Source organism: Meles meles, chromosome 2 (assembly GCF_922984935.1).
Source record: "Meles meles chromosome 2, mMelMel3.1 paternal haplotype, whole genome shotgun sequence".
Classification (NCBI taxonomy): Eukaryota; Metazoa; Chordata; class Mammalia; order Carnivora; family Mustelidae; genus Meles; species Meles meles.
This window is the reverse complement of record NC_060067.1, coordinates 127,608,855-127,635,502: the sequence shown is the minus strand read 5'-3', so window position 1 is coordinate 127,635,502 and position 26,648 is coordinate 127,608,855. Positions and strand designations below refer to the sequence as shown.

At 40.1% G+C, this 26,648-nt stretch overlaps 1 protein-coding gene across 6 annotated transcripts in view; it reads right to left on the bottom strand.

Moving 5' to 3' along the window:
* The window catches only part of GUCY1A1 (guanylate cyclase 1 soluble subunit alpha 1), a 62,412-nt gene extending 50,718 nt beyond the window's left edge, over nucleotides 1–11,694 (bottom strand). The window contains exons 1-3 of one of the 6 annotated variants that reach the window (XM_045997565.1): nucleotides 11,169–11,309; nucleotides 10,970–11,043; nucleotides 9,641–9,686 (exon numbers count right to left, since the gene is read on the bottom strand). The gene's annotated coding sequence lies outside the window, so the exon portion shown is untranslated. Of the gene's footprint in view, nucleotides 1–9,640; nucleotides 9,687–10,372; nucleotides 10,456–10,969; nucleotides 11,044–11,116; nucleotides 11,310–11,430 lie in introns of those variants that run through there. The other 5 variants (XM_045997561.1, XM_045997562.1, XM_045997563.1 and 2 more) reach the window with 5 other exon arrangements.
* Between the last annotated feature and the right edge of the window lie 14,954 nt (nucleotides 11,695–26,648).

Sequence of the window (26,648 nt, the reverse complement as noted above, 5' to 3'; positions counted from 1 at the left end):
TCAACGTGTTAGACCTGGCAAAGCTCAGTGAACCAGTATTTTCCAATGACCATGATGTTTCAAAATCATGCATTAATAAAGATCCCTTCACAGAATATAGATTTTAATAGTTTCACGTCCCATACTGAAAGCAACCTTTAAGTTATAATCATTTTTCAAATTTTGAAATTTTTATACCAGAAAAATCTATAATTACCTGAAAATACTACTAAATGACTCCTCCCTTTTCAACTATATATCAGAGGAAGGCTGGAATTTTTTCATATACTTCAACAAAAACAACCTGAATTTGTTAAATGTTAAAAAAATATATTACTTTTGGGGCACCTGGGTTGCTCAGTTGGTTGAGTCCAACTCTTGATTTCTGCTCTGGTCAGGATCTGAGAGTCTTGGGATCAAGCCCTGCGTCAGTCTCATGCTGAGGGAGGAGACTGCTTAAGATTCTCTCTTTCCCTCTCCCTCTGCCCCTCCTCCCACTCACATTCTTTCTCTCTCTAAATAAATAAATAAATAAATAAAATCTTTTAAAAATATATTACTTTTTACATCAAAGAAGTATATAATGAGTGTGGGTTCTTTTACCAAATACATAGTGCTTATAAATAATATACTTCAGGTTTATATTTCACAAATCATTTGGGTAACAGCACTTCTTTCTTCCACAGCATTTACACTAATTCTGTATTCAGTATCCTTGTCTCTGATACTGGACAAGAAAAGGTATTTCCTCTTCAAAGTCTATGTACTGTTCTGGACTCCATCACAACATGCTTTCTCTTGGACCTTTCTTTATAATTACTCGACCTAAACTTCCCTTAAAATCTTCCCTCTTTCTTCTACCTGAATTCTTCAATTTATCCATCCATCCATCCATTTGTTCATATATCCTAGAAATATTTATTCAGCATCTATGACTACTTTCTAAAAGATGAGATTTCAGAAACCCAAAACAAAAAGCAATAAAAATAAACCTGCCCTAGACCTTTAAGGAATGTTTCATGTAGGGAATCAGATGTGGACAGAGTAAAAGCACACAAATTCAGTTAAAGTGTGATCTCTCATGGCATGTGATAGGAATACAGAAAATCTGCATCCATTTTTTTTTAAAGATTTTATTGATTTATTTGACAGAGAGAGACACAGTGAGAGAGGAAACACATGCAGGGGGAGTGGGAGAGAGAAGAGCAGGCTTCCCGCCGAGCAAGGAGCTTGATGCGGGGCTGGATCCCAGGACCCTGGGATCATGACCTGAGCTGGAAGGCAGACGCTTAACAACGGAGTCACCCAGTGCCCCAGAAAATCTTCATCTAAATATGACACAGTACACTGGTAAAGGCTTCCTCAAAAAAAGACAAGCTGCATCTTCTAGAATCAGTACAAAACAACAAGGCATAGAAAACAAGAAAGGAATTCCAAGAAGAAGAAAAAGATGTGCAAAAGACAATGGCAGACACAAACAAAACGAGCCTGGTGACCAATTACAGTAAAGACAACATGTCCATAACACAGAATTCAAGTAAGAGAATAACCAAGACATTGACCAGCAAAGTTAGACCGTAAAGTAAGTAAGGCTGGCGGACTACTTGAAATTATGAACACTGCATGATCTCTACACCACTTGACATGGTTTTTAATACATGGCATGGAGCAAATTCTTGATACTCAAGCAATGACCAGTGATTATTTACCAAGGACAGTTAATGTAAAGAAACAGAACTAAACACCATTTTACCGTGTGTAAAATAGACTGTGACAACCTACAGCTACCAATTTCCACTATGTAGTGAAACAGATCCGGTATTAAGATAAATATAACTAAACTGATGTTAATCTGGTTTGATGTAGATAGATAATCAAGGCCACAACATGCTGGTGAGGAAAACGTCCTAACCACCCCCAGTTAGGATAGGGAACAAAAGTGTGAAGAAACAACTCTTTTCAGGACCCTAAACTTTTTTTAGCCTTCAGCTTCCTGTCTGAACACCATATTGTCCCCAGTGTACCCTACTTGTATCTACCTTTCTCATTTAGGCGTTACATGCTAGGTCTTTCAGTTTTCTTTTTCTCTTGCATTTGAAGGCCTATGGTCCAAGAAACCATACTCTTGCTTGAAGGTAGAAGGCAACATAATAAATGTGACTTTTGCTGTTGGGCAAACAAGGTAATGCTGTTCTTCCCAGTAAAACAGTTATACCAGGACCTCCTAAAGATAAAATCCAAAGGATTACATTGATCCAAAGCAGTTGTCCCTAGCAGATGACCAGTGGAAGAAAAACTCTTGTGGTAGATGGCCTTATGATACCTCTCAAATGCAACCTTCTTACCCTTGGCCAAGCTATCAAATGAGTTGCAGGTGGTAATCCGGTATAAATCAGGATAAATTCTTATAGCTTCAAAGGGTGGCAGAGAAAGAGGAGATGGGGAAAGTTAACAAATTCGGTTCAGATAATTTGCTATCTATCCAAGGAACAGACTGTCTGAAGAAAGATCGCAGCTCTCCTACATACCACCGCTGATTTTTCAAGAGCATAAGACAACACACACGACAAGAGCTTAAGAATTACTCTAAGCCAGTCACTGGGGAAAAGAACCAGAAATAGATGCACGGCACGTTAAATTGTTATTTGGGAGTAGAGGTAGACAAAGAGTAATGTTGCTTACAATTAGTGACTACAAATATTTTAAAACACTTAAAAAATGGAATTTTAGCCAAAGAGTCTTCACTGGGAAAAGTGTCTTTTGTTAATCACAGTTAAAAATGAATACTAATCTATTGTGAGAATATCTTGTCTTAAATTTTGACATATTAAGTACCGACAAGGTTAATGTGTTTATCCAAATCTCTTCCATGTTACAGTTCTAATCCCCTATATACTCAACCCATTGTGCTATCTTGATTAAATTTTATGCTCACAAATATACGACTCAAAAGTTTATATTATACCAATGGAACACTGAAATTTCTCACCCTGTGTGTTATTGATTTAATGATATAAACCACGTAACATTTAACAACTTTAACAATAGAGAGTGTCTGAAGCTGCAGAATGATTGAAAATTGAGAACAATTAGCAGCTACAATGTCCTTCAAATAAAATTAGACTAGTAAAAGAACAAAACTTCTCTAATAAAACGAATGGTATTAAAGTTACAGGGTCTTCTCAACCTCACACATGGAAACACCTGATGCAAGGTAAGGAGCCAAATAATTTCCTCGTTAAATCTACAAAAACATATCAAATTTTGAATAGTTTGAATTGATTTACGAAGGTTTAATTAAAAGTCATGCATGCGCTGCATCCTGTCCCTAAACTCAAAAAAACAAGATAGTTCTACATTCCCTAATAAAGCCAAAACTCAGCCTGGCATCCTGGACTTTTATAACCTAACCTCTCTTTACCTTAAATCTTTTTATAAATATGCCCCAACATAGCCTCATCACTCCAAGCAGGCCTGTATCATATGACACATTTTTACTGAGTGCTGAGGATCCATGGGACACTTCTATTAGGTGTCTGTGACTAGAACGAGAACTAGGCAGAAATGGTACCTCCTGCCACGGAATAGGAGGGTCCTGGTGAAAACAGGCAATTCAACAAGCAATTACAGGGTAGTATAATAATATGATGGGGAAGCACAGGGCATTGAAGGAAAACATAACAAAGCACTTAACTCAGGCTGGAAGGTCAAGGAAAGTTTCTGAGAAGTAGAGCCTAGTTTGAGATTACAAGGTTGAGTAGGTATGGGCCACCCGAAAACCGAGCAAAGGAAAAAGAGATCAGGAAATGGAGGGAAATGTAGTAATAGTATTTTCCACAAAGGAATACTTCAAAGCTGTGCTTGAGGGGCCCTGCTGTTACCCCTTCTCCCACCAGACCCCAGGTCCTCATGGACATGCACGCACGTGGACGCACACGCGCACACCCCACGCTCAGCCCACTCACCCGCTTGCGGCTCTGCGCCTTTCCTGTTCTCTGCCCAGAGCACCCTTCCCACTCTTCTCTATATTTAAATCCTACAGGTCCTGCAAAGTCCCACATCAGTCCTCTTTCAAAATCTCAAAGAAGAGCCTGATCTTCTCTAGGGAGCCTTCAGTATTTCCATCCTGCCAAGTTCTCTCCTTTAAGTTCTTCAGACCTTCCTAAAAAGGCACCACTGATATTAAGCTCATTTGTAAGTGCTGCTGTGTGTAATTTTGAGACTACTTCTGGGTTCTGTTATCTCTACATGCAGACTTGAAATTCCCTCAAGTCAGCGACTGTGTCATAAACTGTGCTGGTATGTCGCCCAGTGACGAACGTAATCCATAATAAACCTTATTTCGAGAAGTACCAGAAAGAGACTGAGACTCTAAGAAGACTGTCATAAAATATATAATAAACTGAAGCCTCCAAAAATTATAAATTTTAAAAATTTCTTCTAATTCTTTTAATTTATCTTTCAGATAAAGTGGAGATAATGGCATTTATTTGGGTATAGGAAGAATCCGAGGACTTGCGGGGGAGGTGAGGAAATTCAAAAGATGGCACAGAACTGGTCAAGCAGAATTACTCTATTTTTGTTTCGTTTCATCTCCGTTCCTCAAGAAAACAATATTCATGCTGGCAAAAGTAAGACCAAAATCAAAATAACAAATTTAAGGCCCAAGGTATAGAATGATATTAAATATTCTAAACGAGTTTAAATCTACTCATGTGAAGGAACCGCATTACAAAGGACTGAAAGCATTTGTGGATGAAATAAGGGACTAGTTAAAATCATCTTTAAAAATATTACAATGAGGAGAAGGGTTGGTAGAAAAGGGAGAATCCAGACATTGTCTCATTTTTCAAAATAGAGAAGGTGATTTCACGAACTCTAGCCTAGAGAGCTTGACATTCCCTATAGGTATGATTCCCATAGGGTTTGTAAAACTATGGTATGTGAGTATTCAGAATGTGAGGTGTTGTTACCTACAAGCTAGTGAAGGGTCACAGGGAGCATATCATTACATAAAAATAATAATTTGGTATCTATTCTGCAGAAAGTGGAAATGCATTTTTCCAAGGAATTTGACCACATCTGTCACAGTATACTCCTGGGCTACACAAAGGAATGTAAATGCCAAAGAAAAAGAATTAGTTAAGGATATAATTGGGGGGACATCCTCATAAAGAGGACTACTAATTCACAGACTAATGTAAAGCAAGAAGAAGGTGTCTCGGATCTAGGATCGTGCCAGATGTCCCTCCAGTGCAGCATTTTGCAGTTATTTGGATGAAGATCTTAACTGTTCCTAATCAAATCTATTAATGCCACCAAATTGGGAAGAATGGCTAATCTTTATCAAGGAATTAGAATCCAAAAATACCTTGACCTTTTGGAACAACAGACTAATGGTAAAGATTAAATTTAATTGCAGTAAGTATTTTTAAAAATCCCAACTCAAGTGGCCAAATGTAAAACTGGGGAGAAGTATATCTGCATCAGAGTGTGGATAAAATTAAACAGTGTAGTGTGGATGCAAAAAAAAAAAAAAAAGTGGGGGAAAGACAGATTAGAGTTTAGGATGATTAGTATACAGTATCCAGAGGATGTAACCAGATATATTCAATGATATCAGTCCACTCATCTATGTTCAGCTCTAGGGACCACACTGTAAGAAAAATAGGAGGGCATCCAAAAGAGAAATTCCCTGATGATGATAAGACTTTCAAGGCATGTCAAATACAGATGAGTTGAAGGAACTGGATGGAACCCACAGAGACACAAGAGTTGTCATATATAAAAGCCTTTTATATTAGTACTCTAAGAGGTAATAATCAGCACATAAATATTACAGAGATAAATAGTATTGTTCAATATAAGAAGAGAGTTCTTATGCTCACGATGGGTCAAATAAAGAAATACTTCCTAAGTTCCAGATGAATCTTGATAAATGGTTTGCCTAAATTGAACTTAATATTCTCTGTGAATATGGAAATAAGGTCATCTAGTAAGAACGAAAAGAGTAAGGCTAAAGTTGGCAGATTGGAAAATCTGGAAAAATCTGGAAGAAGTAAATGGAGAATTTGATATGGAATTATCCAAGAGAGGATAAAATAGCTTCCTAGCACTATTAACCACCTCTTTTATTTTTTTTTTAAGATTTTATTTATTTATTATTTGAGAGAGAGAGAGATTGAGAGACCGAGCGGGAGGAGAAGGAGCGGGAGAAGCAGACTCATGTGAGGGAGTCCGAAGTGGGACTCGATCCCAGGACACTTAGATTATGACCTGAGTCATAAGCAGACACTTAACTTATAGAGCCACCCAGGTGCCCTACTAACCAGCTCTTAAGCTGAAGTTAGAGTAAATCAGATTCTGGTAGCTCTGGTGGCAAGAGATCTGAAGTCTGGAGCAGAGTTGACATTGCCGTTCAAGATGAGTGTGGTAAGTAAAGAGGAAAACATGAGAAAATTGGGGGTGCCCAACTAACAGTACTGGGAGAGAAGGGTGTTGGGTAGTAATGAGTGAGTGGAATTAGGGGAGGGATAAGATGTTGTTGGTAAGAAATATGAAATGCTTAGCTTTTGGTTCAGCTGGGGCAACCCTGAGGGATGAGAAGGCCAGAGGGGGTGAATACTAGTGGACCCCCACCGGGAGGTCGAGCAGGTTAGGGTCCTGTGAAAGCCAAATCGTAGATGTTGAATGAAGCCCTGAACAACCTCCCATTATTTTCGATTCCCAAGGAAAGCAGAATGTTCAGGAGGTCCAAAAGCACTGGTAATGGGGGCAGGGTAACACAAGTTAAAGATGTAAATTAAAAAAACAAAGGGTAATTGGACGATGGTGAAAGAAACAGCAGTTCACAAGCAGTTCTGAACAGGCTGAAAGCCATATGAGAAAAGAGCACAGCAAAGTCTCTGGATGATCAAGACTAGAATATTCCACAGGGCGTCAGTGCAAGACGACTATTTCATTAAAAAAAAAAAAAAAAAAACTGGGGGCGCCTGGGTGGCTCAGCGGATTAAAGCCTCTGCCTTAGGCTCAGGTCATGATCCCAGGGTCTTGGGATCGAGCCCCGCATCTGGCTCTCTGCTCAGCATGGAGCCTGCTTCCTCCTCTCTCTCTCTCTCTGCCTGCTTCTCTGCCTACTTGTGATCTCTGTCTGTCAAATAAATAAATAAAATCTTTAAAAAAAAATGTATTCTTGAATAGAATTAAAAACAAACAAACAAAAAAACCCCACCTTAATGCAACAATTACAAAGACAACACAACTAATCTTATTAGACACTTACTGTGTGCCAGGTACTGTGGACCCCGTGATGAGTATCCTGAAAGAGATCTGAGTTTGGCAGGCAATACAGATATTTACAGGTATTTTTAATGTAATGCCGCAGAGAGAAAGAGACATGTAGATAGGTCAAACCTGGAAGAAAATTCAGGACTAAGAAGTTTTTTTTCTGGTCTGCCCAACTTCCTTTCCCCAGAGTGTTCACTCCCAAAGCCATTGTCTTCTGTTGGCTTCTTGCTAATTCCTACTGTGGTGAGTAGGAGGAGGTGGTATGTGAGTTAATTAAATTGAGTTGCCTTTGATTTTCTGAAAGGGAGGGTTCATTTTATAAAACTAGTATTAATTGCCAGAAAGCATTTCGGGTAAGTGATAGGAGTAACTACAAGAAGTGAAAATCACATTTTTGTGGCAAGGGGTAACCATGCCCCAGAGACCCTCAAGTTTTATAAAGCATTCATTTTTTTCCTACTGTAGGCTGGAGGAGGGAGCTTACCTAAAGCTCTTCACTCCTTGCAAATAATTCTATTCATACTGTATAACCCTCATGACTGTAGGAAGATAAAACCTGTTGGCCTGAACCCAAGAGAGAGAAAATAATATGAAATAGGTCAGACATTTCCAAACTGTTTGAGAGAAATAAAATTAGCAAGTGTGATTCAGGATAGTCAAAACAGTATTCTAACCTCAAATAAGTCAACGAGTCCACGGACAACCAAATTTGTTCATATAAAGACCTAAAAATTGTCAAAAATTCTTCTTGTATCAGGTCAAGATAGAGATACTCAAAACTATTGCATAGGGCACCTAATAAATACTTACTGAATAAATCCAGATGGCCTAGAGACTAAAACCTAAAATTATTGCTCTTTTATGAAATAAAATATCTCTTTCTACAAATACGCAGAAAAGTAATTAGTAGTATTTAAGAAAAGTATCTTGGGTGAATATCTATGATTAAATGGTATAAAAATCAGTGCCATAAAATTTATGTATTTCAGCAAAAAAAAGAAAAGCTAAGCAACTTGCTGGCAGATCTGACATACAGAAAATATTCTCAATATCTAATTTTCTCCAAAAATTTTCCCATCAGTACCATACCTTTTGGTTTATTCAAATACTGCTTTAGCTTTCTACTTCTCCTTCCTTGGAGAAATTAATTCTTAAGGCAAATTTGATCTTAACTAGAGATTTTTTGGGTATTGATATTATTTTAAAAAATCTCCTCCCTACAGTCATTATTAATTGTTAGCAAATGTAATCTACAAATGCAAATACAGGATTTAATCTCCCCGATATGGTTTCTGACAAAATTCAAGGTTATTCAATCTTAATTTATAAGAAAACAAACAAACCTGGTATTAATTAAAGATTTAAGTCTTTTTGTTTCAAAAATATCCATGACACAACAGTTGACATTTAGGCACAAGAATATTTTATTGACGTATTTATAACAGAAGTAATTTCATTTTAGTTATCACTTCTTTAGTTTTTGGTGCAATATTAAAACAGTTTTTCAAAATAATGCCTTAAAATAAGATTGTTTCATAAACCATAGTTATAAGAACTATAAGGACTAAGGCTTATGAAGTTGCCCACATTTCTCTTTCCTTTGCTATTGTCAGATGTAAGTCAAATACCTTTACATTTTCTTCCACATTCTCTAAATGACAGAAAACTATCTTAGATATGTTATACCATCTAAAACAAGACATCTAAAAACAAGGCCTCTAAGGTATTACTTATATTCACACACTTTGAAACACCACACCAAGTATAAGTACTTTATATTTCTGTTTGGTTTCAAATAGAGAAAAATAGAATTTTTTTTTTTTAATTTTCTGTGTCATACTAGCAGGAGGTCTTACAGTACAAGCAGAAACGGAATGTACCTATTTATCTATCACAAATTTCTACTAAATAAAGTTCCTCTATCTAAGTTTCCTGATACATTTAAAAACACACAGGGGGCCTATCTTACATGAAATGTTTAATTATTGTAACATGAGTTATTCAAGATTTTTTCCCACCATTTTATGTCTGTAGGCTTTATGTAGAAAGCCTATTGTTTTGACAAGAAAAAGTAAAGCTTTTATATTTCAACTTTGTGGTTAGTTTTCTGTTGGGTCAAAAATCTCTTTGGATATCTGAGGACTCTGGACTATTGCCCTAAAAATGCAGGGACTCAAATGTTTACATACAATATCAAGGGCTTCGTGACTCCTTGACAGAGATCTACGGACTCAGTTGCTTAAGAACTTAACGAACACAGATTACATAGATAGTCTCACTCAAAGAGTAATGAAGCTTTATAGGGCTTTTTGACAAATTAAAGTTTGCTTTGGAATTTCAGATTTTCAGATTGTTGTTATATTTTTACTGTTACTGATTTTTTACCACTCTTCATAGTAAAGCACCTGACAGGACCACTCCTGAAGAGAAATACAGCCATTTTAGGAAAAGCAACAGATTACTTACTTCCACACTATGAACCAAGCTATAAAAATCTCTATCATTAAGTGCTTCAACGTTTATGTATGTAACCAGGGGGTAAATGATGCTCCCACCAAGACTAGTTCAAGTAGGGAAACATTTAATGATATCACCATCGGAAGACTGATCCCGCAAAATCACTACTGATACATAATAAATGTGCGCGCGCGCGCACACACACACACACACACACACACACAATATGGCCTGTTGTATTTAAAACTCTGACGAGTTTTCAGAACCTTGGAAACCCGGTGCCTCTGACCGTTACCATGAAGGCAGACGTCCAACCTGCATTACTTCGGAAGATGCAAACTGCTCATCGAGTGCAAAAGGAAGAACCACAGGAAATAAGTGAGCAAAAGAAAGACGATGAAATCCATAGCCTGAAATCACATGACCACGAAGCACTGCAGCCCCTCACACAAATGCCACCGCGAGGCCGCTCAGCTCAGCAGAACAGGCTGCAGGCACAGCCCAGACGCGCAGAGAGGGCCCTGATCCCAGCTCACCATTTCCCCAAGTGCTGCGGTCTTAATGAGAACAGAAAATTGGTGTGCCAGATTAGACCGCGCGCGCGCGCGTACACACACACACACACACACACACACACACACACACTTACTCTTCGGTTCAGCCCTGAGCAGCCCCGCTAGAAGTTTGCTGGTTGCTTTCTCTAAGCAATTGCGCGATCGCAGCGGTTTGCTCCCTACAAGGACGAATGGCTCGCCCACGCAGCAGCCGGCGGGGTGAAGTTGCGGTGAAGCCGGGGCGCGGCCTCGAGTCCCGGCCGGCTCTAAGGTCCCGGCCGCCCTTTGCTGCCTCAGCTGGCCCTCGCGTGCGCCCGAGGCCCCGGCGCCCCGGCCGTGGGAGAGCAGCGGCCCCAGCGCGCCCCGCGCGTTCTCACGCCCCGGCTCTCCGAGCACCGGCGCTGGCGCTGCACGGCCGGGCGCCCACCCCCGTCAGTCCTCTTCCCTCGGGCCCCGCAAAGCGCCCCCCCCCCCCCTGGGCACTGAGCAGGGCCCCCCGGGCGCCGTCTCCTTTGCTCCTTCGCTCCTCCCCAGCGTGGGAACCCGGCCCCGGCCCCCAGGGGCCGAGCAGCTGGGAGCGCACGGAAGTCTTCCCAGGGAGGGGAAGGGGATGAGCCCAGGCCACCGGCCGGGGGAGAAGAACTGCCTCTCTGGAGAACCCCGAGCCGCGTGGGCACGCAGAGACCACTTACTCGCTGGCTTCCCAGACCCGGCGGCTGCGTTTCCGGATCTCGGGCAGCTCCCGGGCGCGTCCCGCAAATCCCCACTGCGAACGCGGAAAGACAGTGGGTGTCAGGGACAGGAGAGAGTGAGAGGGAGAAGGGACCCTGCAGCCGCACCTGTCAGTCCGGGCGCGAGTGCATCCACCAAACGCGCGACCGCGGTACTCACACTTGGGCTCACTCCTGTCTACCTGCTCAACAGGCTGGGCAGGACGCGACGTGCCTTGCAAACCGGATTCCCCGCTCTGCTCCCAAACACTCAATCAGCTCTGGCCGTGGTCCCTCCCTGTCTCTGTATCTCTCTCCCTCTTCCTGACGACTCCAAAAGATCCCTTACAATCCCTTTCCCTACTGCATTCAATCAAATTCTTATCAGAATCCTTCCCCTTCCCTGCACCGAAAGACTGAAAAAGAAAGCGACTAAAACCAACCATGGTGAGGTCACTGGGGTCTGAGTCTTGCTGAAGCTCGCGACGCTCCTTGCCCCCTCTCCCCACCCTCCACCCCCCAAACCCCGCGCAGGTGTCGGTCGCCTGGGGCGGTTCCAGGCTGCTCTTTGCCTTTTGGCCTCGCGTTTAGCGCTGCCAAAGTGTCGGTAAGCTGCAAAGAAACCTGCTTTGGAAAATCTGCTCTGTGTTAGAGTCCCACCCACTACGCCCAGGCTAGGGCAGCAGAGCTGAGTCCTGGCCTCTCCGGCCGCCCAATCGGCAGCCCCGCAGTTACAGTACGGAGACAGAGAGAAGGGACGGGGACAAAGGAAGAGAAACAAAAAAGGGAGGAAACTCAAGGAAAATTTGGCTCACTTAGGAAAAAAAAATCTGCACTACGCACTCGTCCAGAAAAACTGTCGTTTACAGTAGTTAAAACCTCCAACATTTCTACTGGGAAGTTAATACCAAATGGATGGCTTTCTTTTCCTGTTTTACAGGTTTTAAAGCCAATCTACGCCTCTGCAAATGCGATTCTGCAGTTGCAAAACTTACACATCTTCCCAGTAAAGTCCTGATTCTGCTTGGTTCAGTGCATTTAATTCTATTGGTGGTGTGTGTGTGTGTGTGTGTGTGTGTGTGTGTGTGTGTGTGTGAGACAGAGAGAGAGCGAGCGAGCGAGCGAGAGAGAGAATTCCAGCACAGAAAAGTAAGTTCTGATATTCATTTTGGGTCAGTTTTCTGACATAAAAAAATCTCATTATGTTGTTTCATTGTGAATCCATAATTAATGCTGATTATTATGTGTTCCTTCTTTAAACCCAGGACCTCTGAAACAAATCGTTCGTGGTTTATCTGCAATTCTTACATTTCTCCCAAAACCCACTACATAACCTGATCCCATGTTAGACTCACTATATTTGCAAAATTTTCTCCCAGGCTTGTGTACTGTGTTCTCCTCATGGCCAACATTAGTGAGAGGAAGCAAAGAAGGGGGGGAAAGCCATTTAAATTAAAAATAAAAATTAAGGGCGCCTGGGTGGCTCAGTGGGTTAAGCCGCTGCCTTCGGCTCAGGTCATGATCTCAGGGTCCTGGGATCGAGTCCCGCATCGGGCTCTCTGCTCAGCAGGGGGCCTGCTTCCCTCTCTCTCTCTCTGCCTGCCTCTCTGCCTACTTGTGATCTTTCTCTGTCAACTAAATAAATAAAATCTTTAAAAAAAATAAAATAAAAATTAAGTAAACTTTGCTTTAGTATCAGGCAAAAGTTCAGAGCTATAAATTACCATTTTTTGGTTCTACCATCTCTGAAACCTTCTCTGAGATAGGCTCACAACCCATGTTAATGTCTTAAGTCAGTAGGACTTTTGTCCTCAGAGCTCTTAGAATTGAAGACCTGGAATAAAAAGTAAAAATAAAAACCCAGGGATACACTGTGCACTAACTAAATCTGCAATAGGTGACTATGTCAGCCTTGTGGGATTGTCTCAGATCATCTTACGGAGAAATTAAGAACAGGAAGAACTAGAAAACCAGTTAAGTAGAGGCATGCAAACAATAGTTTTAAACAATCAGATATGATAGAAACAAAGTATTAAGAGGACTAAGGGTCTTTCTGGTGTCTATTTAGAAAGCAGAAAAGCTTAATTTTTACAACGGTATTATATTTTACAACTGCATATATATTTTTACAACCGAATTATACCTTGTGACGTGCAAGTATTTGGAGAACAACTACATATGCATTCTTCACCTTTTATATCTATAATCTCCTGTAGCTCACAAGCTTTGAAGCAGTTCTTCAGAGCAATCTGAAATACTACCCAGGCTATAGTCCTCAGAGAGACAATGAATAACGCATTGATGAACTACCTAACGAGGTTGGCTTTCTTTCAGTGAACAACTTAATTGAGATAGGACTTCTTACTATTTTTTAAAAATAAATTCAGTGATATAAAAGCTCAGAGGAAGAAGAGATACCTTCTGATAGGAGAAACACTTTATAATGGAGCAACATTAAAGTTCATTCTTAAAAATTTGGTCATTACGAAAAGATGAAATAAAGGAGGTTTTCCTTTTTTTTTTTTTTAAAGTGTCTTTGAAATTTAGTTCCTGATTAAAACACTTCAAAGTATAGGGATAGAGGGAACATTCCTCAACTTCATAAAATCTATCTATTTAAAACCCACAGCAAATATCATCCTCAATGGGAAAAAGCTTGCAGCTTTCCATTTGAGATCAGGAACACGACAAAGATGCCCACTCTCACCACTCTTGTTCAACATAGTATTAGAAGTCCTAGCAACAGCAATCAGACAACAAAGAGAAATAGAAGGTATTGAAATTGGCAGTGAAGAAGTCAAACTCTCTCTCTTCACAGATGACATGATACTTTATATGGAAAACCCAAAAGACTCCACTCCCAAACTGCTAGAACTCATACAGCAATTCTGTAATGTGGCAGGATACAAAGTCGATGTATAGAAATCAGTTGCTTTCTTATACACTAACAATGAAAATACAGACAGGGAAATTAGAGAATCGATTCAATTTACTATAGCACCAAGAACCATAAGATACCTGGGAATAAGCCTAACCAAAGAGGTAAAGAATTTGTACCGAGGAGCTATAGAACACTCATGAAAGAAATTGAAGAAGACACAAAAAGATGGAAGACAATTCCATGCTCATGGATCAGAAAAATAAACATTGTTAAGATGTCTATACTGCCTAGAGCAATCTATACTTTCAATGCCATTCTGATCAAAATGCCACCGGCATTTTTCAAAGAGCTGGAGCAAACAATCCTAAAATTTGTATGAAACCAGAGGAGACTCCGAATTTCTAAGGAAATGTTGAAAAACAAAAACAAAACTGACAGTATCACGTTGCCTGATTTCAAGCTTTACTACAAAGCTGTGATCACCAAGACAGCATGGTACTGGCATAAAAACAGACACATAAACCAGTGGAACAGAGTAGAAAGCCCAGATATGGACCCTCAACTCTATGGTCAAATAATCTTCGACAAAACAGGAAAAAATATACAGTGGAAAAAAGACAGTCTCTTCAATAAATGGTGCTGGGAAAACTGGAAAGCTATATGTAGAAGAATGAAATTCGACCATTCTCTTACACTGTACACAAAGATAAACTGGAAATGGATAAAAGACCTCAACGTGAGACAGGAATCCATCAGAATCCTAGAGGAGAACATAGGCAGTAACCTCTTCGATATCAGCCACAGCAACTTCTTTCAAGATATGTCTCCAAAGGCAAAGGAAACAGAAGCAAAAATGAATTTTTGGGACTTCATCAAAATCAGAAGGTTCTGCACAGCAAAGGAAACAGTCAACAAAATAAAGAGGCAACCCATGGAATGGGAAAAGATATTCGCAAATGACAGTACAGACAAAAGGCTGATATCCAGGATCTATAAAGATCTTCTCAAACTCAACACACACAAAACGGATAATCATGTTAAAAATGGGCAGAAGACATGAACAGACACTTCTCCAATGAAGACATACTAATGGCTAACAGACACATGAAAAAATGTTCATCATCACTAGCCATCAGGGAGATTCAAATCAAAACCACATTGAGATACCACCTTATACCAGTTAGAATGGCCAAAATTAACAAGAGAGCAAATAATGTGTGTTGGAGAGGCTGTGGAAAAAGGGGAACCCTCTTCCACTGTTGGTGGGAATGCAAGTTGGTGCAGCCACTTTGGAAAACTGTGTGGAGATTCCTTAAGAAATTAAAAACAGAGCTTCCCTATGACCCTGCAATTGCATGACTGGATATTTACCCCAACATAGAGATGTAGTGAAAAGAAGGACCATTTGTACCCCAATGTTCATACCAGCAATGGCCACAGTCACCAAACTGTGGAAAGAACCAAGATGCCCTCCAGCGGATGAATGGATAAGGAAGATGTGATCCATATACACTATGGAGTATTATGCCTCCATTAGAAAGGATGAATACCCAACTTTTTTGTTTGTTTTTTGTTTTTTGTTTTTAAGATTTTATTTATTTATTTGACACAGAGAGAGAGGTCACAAGGAGGCAGAGAGGCAGGCAGAGAGGAGGAAGCAGGTTCCCCACTGAGCAGAGAGCCTGATGAGGGCCTTGATCCCAGGTCTCTGAGACCATGACCTAAGCTGAAGGCAGAGGCTTAACCTACTGAGTCACCCAGTTGCCTGCCAACTTCTGTATCAACATGGATGGGACTGGAAGAGATTATGCTGAGTGAAGTAAATCAAGCAGAGAGAGTCAATTATCATATGGTTTCACTTATTTGTGGAGCATAAGAAATAACATGAGGACACGGGGAGATGGAGAGGAGAAGGGAGTTGGGGGGAAATTGGAAGGGGAGATGATTCTTGAGAGACTGTGGACTCTGAAAAACAATCTGAGGATTTTGAAGGGGTGGAGGGTGGGATGTTGGGTGAGCCTGGTGGTGGGTATTATGGAGGGCACGTATTTCATGGAACACTGGGTGTGGTACATAAACAACGAATTCTGGTACACTGAAAAGAAATTTAAAATTTTTTTAAAAAAGGAAAAAAAGATGTCTTTGAAATTTAAATTCAATTAATTAACATATAACATATTATTGGTTTCAAAGGTAGTGATCAATGATTCATCAGTCTCTTATAATACTCAGTGCTCATCACATTGCATGCCCTCCTTATTGTCCATCATTCAGTTACACATTCCCCCACCCCTCTCCCTCCAGCAACCCTCAGTTTCTCTCTTATGATTAAAAGTCTCCAGTGCCTGGGTGGCTCAGTGGATTAAGCCTCTGCCTTTGGCTCAGGTCATGATCCCAGGGTCCTGGGATTGAGCCCCGCATTGGGCTTTCTGCTCAGCAGGGAACCTGTTTCCCCCTCTCTCTCTGCCTGCCTCTCTGCCTACTTCTGATCTCTGTCTGTCAAATAAATAAAAATAAAATAAAATAAAATAAAAGTCTCTTACGGTTTGTCTCCCTCTCTGATTTCATCTTGTTTTACTTTTCCTGTCTCTGTTTTGTTTTTTAAATTCCACATATGAGTGAAATCATATGATAATTGTCATATGAAATCATATGATCATATGAAATCGTATGAAATCATATGATCATATGAAATCATATGAAATCATATGATAATTTCTCTAATTGACTTATTTTGCTAAGCATAATACCCTCTAGTTCCATCCACATCTTTGTAAATGACCAGATCTCTTTCCTTTTTTGATGGCTAAGTAGTATTCATATATCTATATACAGATATATCTATATCTATCTCTATCTCTATCTCTATATATAGATATATATCTATATCTATCTCTATCTATATCTATATCTATCTATCTATCTATCTATATATCTATATCTATATCTATATCTATCTATCTATCTATATATATATATATATATATATCTTCTCTATCCATTCATCTGTAGATGGACATCTGGACTCTTTCCATAGTTTGGCTATTATGGACATTGCTGCTATAAACATTCGGGTGAATGTGCCCCTTCGGATCACTACATTTGTATCTTTAGGGTAAATACCCAGTAGTGCAATTACTGGGTCTTAGGGTAGCTCTATTTTCAACTTTTTGAGGAACCTCCATACCGTTTTCCAGAGTGGCCACACCAGCTTGCATTCCCACCAACAGTGTAGGAGGGTTCCCCTTAGTCCACATCCTCGCCAACATCTGTCATTTCCTGACTTATTGATTTTAGCCATTCTGACTGGTGTGAGGTGGAATCTCATTGCAGTTTTGATTTCTATTTCCCAGATGCCGAGTGATGTTGAACATTTTTTAATGTGTCTGTTGACCATTTGGATGTCTTCTTTGTAGAAGAGTCTGTTCATGTTCATGAAATGCTCTGCCCATTTCTTGATTGGATTATTTGTTCTTCGGGTGTTGACTTTGACATGTTCTTCATAGGTTTTGGATACCAGCCCTACATTTGATAAAACATTTAGTTCTATCAGATACTATCAACTTCTCTTTGTCTTTATTTCCCTTGTATTTGGAGACGTGTCTAGCAAGAAGTTGCTGCAGCTGAGGTCAGAGTGTTTGCTGTCTATGTTCTCCTCTAGGGTTTTGATGGATTCCTGTCTCATATTTAGGTCTTTCATCCATTTGTATCTATTTTTGTGTGTGGTGTAAGAAAATGGCCCAGTTTCATTCTTCCACATGTCGTTCTCCAGTTTTCCCAATACCATTTGTTGAAGAGACTGTCTTTTTTCCTCTGGGCATTCTTTCCTGGTTTGTTGAAGATTAGTAGATCGTAAAGTTGAGGGTCCATTTCTGAGCTCTCTGTTCTATTCTGTTGATCTGTGTGTCTGTTTTTGTGCCAGTACCATACTGTCTTAATGATGACAGCTTTGTGATAGAGCTTGAAGTCTGTAATTTGATGCCACCAGCTTTGGTTTTCTTTTTCAACTTTCCTTTGGTTGTTTAGTATCCTTTCTGGTTCCATACAAATTTTAGGATTATTTGTTCCAGTTCTGTGAAAAAAGTTGATGGTATTTTGATAGGACTTTCATTGAATGGGTAGATTGCTCTAGGTGGCATAGACATTTTAACAATATTTGTTCTTCCAATCCATTGGCACAAAATGCTTTTCCATATCTTGTGTCTTCCTCAATTTCTTTCATGACTGTTCTATAGTCATATCCTTTGTCTCTTCGGTTAGGTTTATTCTGAGGTATCTTATGGTTTTGGGTGCAACTGTAAATGGAATTGACTCCTTAATCAAAGGAGATTTTTCTTTGTTTTGTTTTGTTTTCAGGCAGAGGGAAACTTGTGAACAAGGGCATGGAGTTAGGAAGGCACGAAGACCAATAGTCAAAAAATAGAGAGTGATGTCAATAGATAAAAATAGGAAGTAAATGAAAAACAAAGAAACACAAGTCTAGGAAGATAAAGTGGAAAGATCAGTTGGGGCCAAATGGCCCCACTGGCCTGTCTTCCAGTTGCATGACCATAAGCTTGTATAAAATCTGTGTTTTTGTTTTTGTGTTCCTTTACTCGTACCAAATTCCTTTCATCCTGACACATGACTTGCTTAACTCATTCATTTCTGCCTTCACCATCTTTATATTCCAGTGCACACCAAAGTCCTTCCCAAGTACTACATTTATCCTCAGTAAGCTCTGCCCCCCAGGCTACTCAGTTTTACCAAGAATAGACTTTCTGGTAGAGAGGGCTTGTATTCTCCTTCTCCCATCCTTTGTGACTGTCAGGCAATGCAGAATGTGGGAAAAGTAACCAATCTAGGGTGATGGGTGATCATGCAGCATATGTTCTACTCTGGATGTTTGATATGCCCTAAAAAATTGCTAAGAGTTCCTTGCTGTTAGGGAAGGAATCTTTGCAGCCTAAGTGCCTAGCAATGAACATGGTTCATAAGAGGATTTCAGTAAAATAACTATAGAGTGGATGAATGAATATATGAATATTTCATCATCTTCCAGGTCCATTCTTCTGTCTTCTAGGTAATGTGTAGGTTAAAACCTGCTGGCCTCCACTTTATTGAGAATAGGAAATTTGTCATGACAACTTAATAAAATGTTAACAAGGACAAGTGTTGGGTTGAGAGTAATCCTTGGTAGCCCTGGCATCTTTGGCAGAAAAACAAGTTTTTCTTCTCAAAATGTTTTGGTTTAAAAAAAGAATACGGGTACCTGGGTGGCTCAGTGGGTTAAAGCCTCTGTCTTCAGCTCAGGTCATGGTCCCGGGATCCTGGGATCGAGCCCCACATTGGGCTCTCTGCTCGGCAGGGAGCCTGCTTCCCCCCCCCTCTCTCTGCCTGCCTCTCTGCCTACTTATGATCTCTGTCTGTCAAATAAATAAATAAAATCTTTAAAAAAAAATGCTTTGGTTTTTTTCCTGTGCCCACAACTGACAATGGCACAAAAGCATTCAAATGTGTATTCTTTTCACACTCCCAAAAGACAATGGCAACCAGAGATGTGATCTAATGTCTTGCTACTCAGAGTGCAGAATCAGGGTGACTTGTCCTCCTCTCAGAAATACAGAGTTATGAACCTCATTCCAAACCTACAGAATCAGAATATTTATTTAACAAAATCTTCAGTTGATTCCTATGCATATTACAGTTTGAGAACCACTGATCTAATATCAACACATTAAGTATGCTAGATGTGGAAACAGATTCTATGAATCTGTTTAAACCCAGAGATTTTTAGGACTAGTATTTTTTCTTTTCTGTGAAGTTATTACCAAATCAGTTTTAATAAAGCAATGGGACTAATTGATTCATCTCTAATAGGTTCTTGGTCTAGTTCATAAACCAAACACAAATTGATAAACCAAAGGGAATTGAGAGAGAAACAAGGATGGGAGCAATGTAGCAGGAGGGAAGATATGAAAAACATTGAACATTGTTGTATACTTTTTTAATATGTCAGGGGCAGAACTTCACTTTATTTTTTAGCAAACAGACAAACCACTTGACTGTACTGTTTATCAAACCAGGATAACTTGTCAAACACAAGAATGATAACTTCATTATCTTTTTCCTCTTTATGACTTCTTCCCCTCCTTTTCTTCTTAAGATGATTTACTTTCAATTTGTTTTAAATATAGATAATTAGATAAATTTCACATTGCTAACTTGTCATTACTGGGACTGTGTTAGTACTCCGAAATGTCTGTTTTAGAATGTGAAGTTTCAGGACGCCTGGGTGACTCAGTCAGTTAAGCATCTGCCTTTGTCTCAGGTCATGATTCCAGGGTCCTGGGATGGAGCCCTTCATAGGGCTCCCTGCTCAGCAGGAAGCCTGCTTGTGTTCTCTCACTCTCTCTCTCTCTGACAAATAAAGAGGTAAAATCTTAAGAGCACCTGGGTGGCTCAGTCATTGGGTATCTGCCTTCGGCTCAGATCGTGACTCTCAGATCGTGATCAAGCCCCATATTGGGCTCCCTGCTTGGCAGGAAGCCTGCTTCTCCCTCTCCCACTCCCCCGTTTGTGTTCCCCCTCTCACTGTGTCTCTGCCTGTCAAATAAATAAATAAAATATTTTTTTTAAAAAACAAAGAAGAATGTGAAGTTTCAGTTAGGAAAAGCAGACCATGTAGGGTTGGGGTTCCTTAAATGTCTTGTCTTGGTATCGACATTCATGAAGCAGTTGCGACTCTAAGAGATTCTAATGATGACAGAAATGTTTATACCCGGTGGTGTTTGTTATCAGTAAATAGAGTGGTAGGCAAAATGATGTGCCCTTCCTGCTCCAAGTTTCCCATGCCACCCCTGAATACTATGACTATGTTATGCCAGGAAGCACAGGGGGAGGGGAAATTAAGGTTGCGCATAGAACTAGGATTGTTAATCAACAGAGCTTGAGATGTGGGAGGTTATCCCAGATTATCCATATGGGCATACTGTAATCACAACCATCCTTATAAATGAAAAGTGGAGGCAAGAGAGTCAGGATCAGAGTCAGAGTGATGCAACTTGGGAAAGACTTGACCAGGAATTACTGGCTTGGATGATACAAAGGAGTTATCACTGAGGCACGTGTGTAGCTTCTAGAAACTGGACAAGGCTGGAAAACCTATTCTCCCCGAGAGCCTCCAGAAAAGAAGCAGCCATGCCAGCACTTTGATTTTAATCTGGTGAGATGCATCTCAGAGTCTCAATCTGTGTTACTTGAAGCAACTAAGTCTGCGGTTGTTTGTTACAGCGGCGATGAGAAACGAGTACCAATTTTGGTACTGGAGCGTGAGGTGCTATTGTAACAAACACCGAGAAACGTGAAGGCAGCTTTGAAATGGGGCAATGGCAAAGCCTGGAAGAATGATAACTTCATTATCTTTTTCCTTAATTCCTAAATTTCCTTAAATTCCTAAATTTAAAAAGTCTAGGTTGCTTGAATGCACCCTTAGTGGACAGATGTATGTTAACTCTGCTAGCAAGGACTCCAAAATGTGGTAGAGAAGTGGACATGTGGTAGAGAGAGCCTGTATCATTCTGGAGAATACTTAATATGTCATGATCTGACTGCTGGTTGAATTATGATGTTAAAAGTAATGCCAGGGACGATATAGCTGGAAATGATGAATCTGTTACTGGAAACTGGGAAAAAAGCTATATGGCAGGAAATTTAGCTGAATTATGGTCTGTAAGTACCAGAAAGGCAGAATCTGGATATTTAGCAGAGATTTATTTTTTAAGATTATATTTATTTATTTGGGAGAGAGAACGAGAGCGGGAGCACAAGCAGGGAGATGGGAGAGTGAGAAGCAGGCTCCCCACTGAGCTGTGAGCCCAATATGGGGCTTGATCCCAGTGCCCTAGAATCATGACCATGACCCAAGCCAAAGACAGACACTTAATGACTTAGCCACCACCCAGGCACCTCTAGTGGAAGAGATTTCTAAGAAAAGTGTTGGAAGGCATGACTTGGGTTTTTCTTGCTGCTTACTGTAGAATGTGAAAGGAGAGAGAAATTGAAAGGAAGAACCATTAAACAAAATGAAACCAGGATTGGTGATTTAGGAAATCTTCAGTTTATCTAGACTGTGAAAGATGCCTTGCCATCATTTTCCGTATAAATGTAACATCCTTGTACTTGGGCGAAAACAGAGAAGACTTACGGATTCTTGTATCTGAAAAATTTGCTGAACATACTGATATGGGAGATCCCCATATCTTAATTTCATGTCTTAAAGTACTAGTCATTTTGACTCTTTTAGCCCGATATAATTATACAGCATCGGTAGTATTCCAAGAATTGTGTTTCGAAAGGAGGCCAAAGTAGTAGCCTCTAGACCTCCAGATATTTCCTGCTGTTGACTTTAGGAAATTGAAAAGATAATGTAGAAGGGAGACATTGACATGGAAGTCCCTAAGATGAATGGGTTAATGGAGACTGCCAAAGAAAGACTTGAAAAACTTACTCAAAGGTATTTATTGAGTGTAACTCTACTCGGTAAAAAATATTTCCCATGAGTAAAAATTGATACATTTAAAAGGAACAGTTCAGCCCTACAAAGACTTTGTGTCTATAAAAACAAAACAAAGAATCCATAGCTATGGTCTATCTCTCACTGTAACTTAGTTCAAAACACACTTAATTTTCAATATTTCAATTTCTACTCTAGCTTGGTCTCCACTCCTACCCTGCATTTACAAGATTTCTAGGCTTTCCAAAATAATTGACCATATACAGACAGATTCTGTTTTCTGAGTCTTTTACTTTTCTGTCTTTTTTTTTTTTTAAGATTTTATTTATTTATTTGACAGGCAGAGATCACAAGTAGGCAGAGAGGCAGGCAGAGAGAGAGGGGGAAACAGTCTCTCTGCTGAGCAGAGGGCCTGACGCGGGGCTCAATCCCAGGACTCTGGGATCATGACCTGCGCTGAAGGCAGAGGCTTTAACCCACAGAGCCACCCAGGCGCCCCTACTTTTCTGTCTTTTAAATAGGAAAATTAATGCCAGCTTCCAACAAAGATTATTTGGACTATTTGTAATAGCCCCACACTGGAAACAACTCAAATATCCAGCAACAGATAAGTGGATGAACAAATTATGGTACATTTGTATAATGGAATACCACTCAACAGTAGAGAAGGAATCCCAAGGATGAATCTCAGAAACATTGTGCTGGGGGGCAAGAAAAAGACATAAAAGTATACATACTCCATGATTCCATTTGTATGCAATTCAAGAAAGGGCAAAGCTAATCTGTAATGATGGAGGAGTTGTTGGCAGCCAAGATAGGAAGACGTCAACAGAGGGGCACAGATGACTGTTTGGGTGATAAAAATGTTTTCTATCATGATTGTGGTGGTGGTGGTTATTGTGGTAGTTAATACATGTATTAAAATGAGTGTATTTTTTTAAAAAGATTTTATTTATTTATTTGACAGACAGAGATCACAAGTAGGCAGAGAGGCAGGCGGGGGGGGGGGGGGGGGGGAAGCAGGCTCCCCAACGAGCAGAGAGCCCAGTGCAGAGCTCGATCCCAGGATCCAGGGATCATGACCTAAGCCGAAGGCAGAAGCTTTAATCTACGGAGCCACCCAGGCAGTGTATTTTTTTGTATGTAAATTTATTTCAGTGAAGTTGATTTGAAAACAACGTCCACAATCAAAGTCATTAAAAGAAGGATGAATGACTTCTTTTCTGGGATTGTAACATTTTAATGGTCATGAAGAATCATAAGTGTTGGCATGGTAGGATGTTAAAGTTAAATATGAGCCAAGCAATTCTAAGTACATTAGGTCAGTTGTTTCTTCCAGTAATCCTTTGAGGTAAGCACTATCATTATATTTGCTTAACACATGAGAAAGTTGAGGTATAGGAAGATTAAGTAACTTTCCCAAAAGCACACAGCTAGGGAGTGGCAAAAGCAGGACTCAGACTCAGGCCATCTGGCTCATAATCCTGAGGTATGAATCATCCTGGTCATCTGCAAAAAGCTTCTTAATTATATAAAATAAAGAGTCCTAGTTCAAACAGATCAAATCAGACTCTTTGGGTATTGGTTGGTCCTAGGAATCTGCGTTTTAACAAGCACCTATCGATCATTCTGATGGTTAAGTATGAGAAACGGATATTTCAAGGTAGTAAAGTTGTCTTATTGAGAATTCCTTGGATGGGTACCTATTCCTGACACAATTATAAAATAGGCTTGTGTTTTCAACACTTGCACTTCAAACTGTTTATATATTCTCTTACATTCTTTGCTTGACATGAGTTTAAGCTGCCAAGTAAGGACTGGAGAATATGAGTTTCAATAGTTTTAGCTTTTAATAGAATGGTTAACTAAATAGTGGTAGTATGTTTCCATTTAATTATGTATTTATAGAAAGGAAAAGAGAGACAGAGAGAGAAAGAAGGAAGGGAAGGACAGAGCTAGGCAGATTACTGAGGAGGTAGGCACAGCCCTGGAAGTCTACTCAACAGAGCACCTTACAGAAGGAACTGTTAAGGAAAACCACGTTCGGGTTATTGTCTACCGGTTCTTCAAATGTCTTACAGGTTGAGTTGTTCCCACTTCCTTTCACGGCAGGGCATGTTAAAAAGTTATCACTGATTAAATGAATACCTTATACAGAGAGTTGGAAATGCTTTAACACTTTTTATCTTTAAGCATCCAACGTGGAAACAACCCCAGAGCTTCTGGGGTTGAAGTTCCCAAGAATCTTCCTTGACAGGATGACAACACTACTTCAGGGGGTTCCTGTAGAGCAGAGTTAAAATAGAGTTTAAAAATATCACTGTCTTGGGGCACCTGGGTGGCTCAGTGGTTTGGGTCTCTGCCTTTGGCTCGGTCATGATCCCAGGGTCCTGGGATCGAGCCCCACATCGGGCTCTCTGCTCAGCGGGGAGCCTGCTTCCCCCTCTCTCTCTTCCTGCCTCTCTGCCTATTTGTGACCACTCTCTCTGTCAAATAAATAAATAAAATATTAAAAAAAAATCACCGTCTTAATAGAATATCACTTGTAAACGAAAGCATTTCCTCAAGATGAGAATTTTTATATGCAAATATAAATATGTGAACATCTAGCAGTTTTAAATTTTAAGAGAAATATTTCAAGGCAGCATGACCTACTGACCTATTGAAAAGCAAGCTCTCTGTGGGCAAAGCCGTGTTTGTAAATTTTCCAAATAATGGCAAATGAATGAAATGTATACTTCAATCAGTAAAGCACCCTCTCGCCTTTCAAATATTGTAACACATAAAACCTTGTCTTGATTCTTCCGGTAGTACTTCCTTTTGTATAATTTAAAGCTGCAAAATATGGTGTGAGAAAAATAATATGCCTCTCGAGAAGGAGCCAGTGGGGGCATGTCCTGGTAGTTTTCCTTAGTCTAACACAGGACACTCATCCCCTGGAGATGTGTCATGCTAATGAGCTAGTGAGGTGTGTGTGTCAAATACCTCCAATGAATGGGCATCAGTTTTGCTTTTGGTTTTCGACCTACTTCCCAAGCCAAGATGTTTTCTTAGAGCTTTGCTTATCATGTATTCTGCTCCTTCTGGGAAAAGTGAAGCACATAGATCTCAAAACTGGAAAAAGCAGCCAGAGAGCCTGATGGTCTTAAATAATAGTCCTGCCAGTCGGGGCCAAAAGGCATGTCCTGAGCCAGGGATTAAAAAAAGAAACTGCTTCCAGGGGCACCTGGGTGGCTTAGTCGTTAAGCATCTGCCTTCAGCTTAGGTCATGATCCCAGGAGTCCAGATGGAGCCCCTAGATTGAGCCCCCACATTTAGCTCCCTGCTCGGCAGGAAGCCTGCTTCTCCCTCTCCCACTCCCCCTGCTTATGTTCCCTCTCTTGCTCTCTCACTCTCTCTGTCAAATAAATAAATTAACAAATTAATAAAATCTTTTTAAAAAAAGAAAAAGAAAAGGAAACTGATTCCAAACTCAAAGCAAAGAGAACTCTGTTTTGACCTTAAAAATAAAAATAGGAAAATTATGCACAGGCAGAGTTGTTGAAATCTCATTTGATGAAAATGACAGTTATGGCTGCTGCTTTTATATTTATGAAATAATTTGTTTGAGCAGTTGGCAATATTACCTAAGGGAAATGGTGCCTTACCAAATCTCTTTCTTCTTACTTTTTAAAATATTCTATTTTGGTCAGATTATAAAAGTAATGCAAGTAATAAAAAGATGCCTTCCCTTTCCAACACCATAGCAGATGTACATAGACACCCTTCCTGTGACAGAACACTGGATGATGCTGGAGAAAAAAATTAAACATGATTTTCGGGATTAACCAGGCTGGAGGTTCAGAAAGAGCGACGGACTGAAACCAGACTCAGTGAGAAAGGAAGACTTTCCTGGTAGGGAAGCACGGTAGTTGGTGATTATTTTGAGATCATGTGCCTATTCATAGTAGGCCAGTACCTGGGTTATGGGGCAACACATGCAGGGCATCTAAAAGCCAAAACCAAAAGCAAATAGGAAATGATAACACACATAATAGAAATCTTGGAGGTGGTGTTTTCACTTTTTCTCTCATTAGATACTGACTCAGAATGGAGCAGGGTGGTGAAAACAGATCTTTCCTAAGGTTTCCGGACCCTCCGCTTGAACTTCCATAGTTCCGAATTGGAAGCGAATACAGATTCGGTGGCTTGAAAACCCAAGGCAGAACCTTGGGTTTAAAGTGATCGTACATTGGGAAGGCTGCAGGAGCCTGGTAGAAGCAAGCGAAAATGCTTACTGGGGGGAA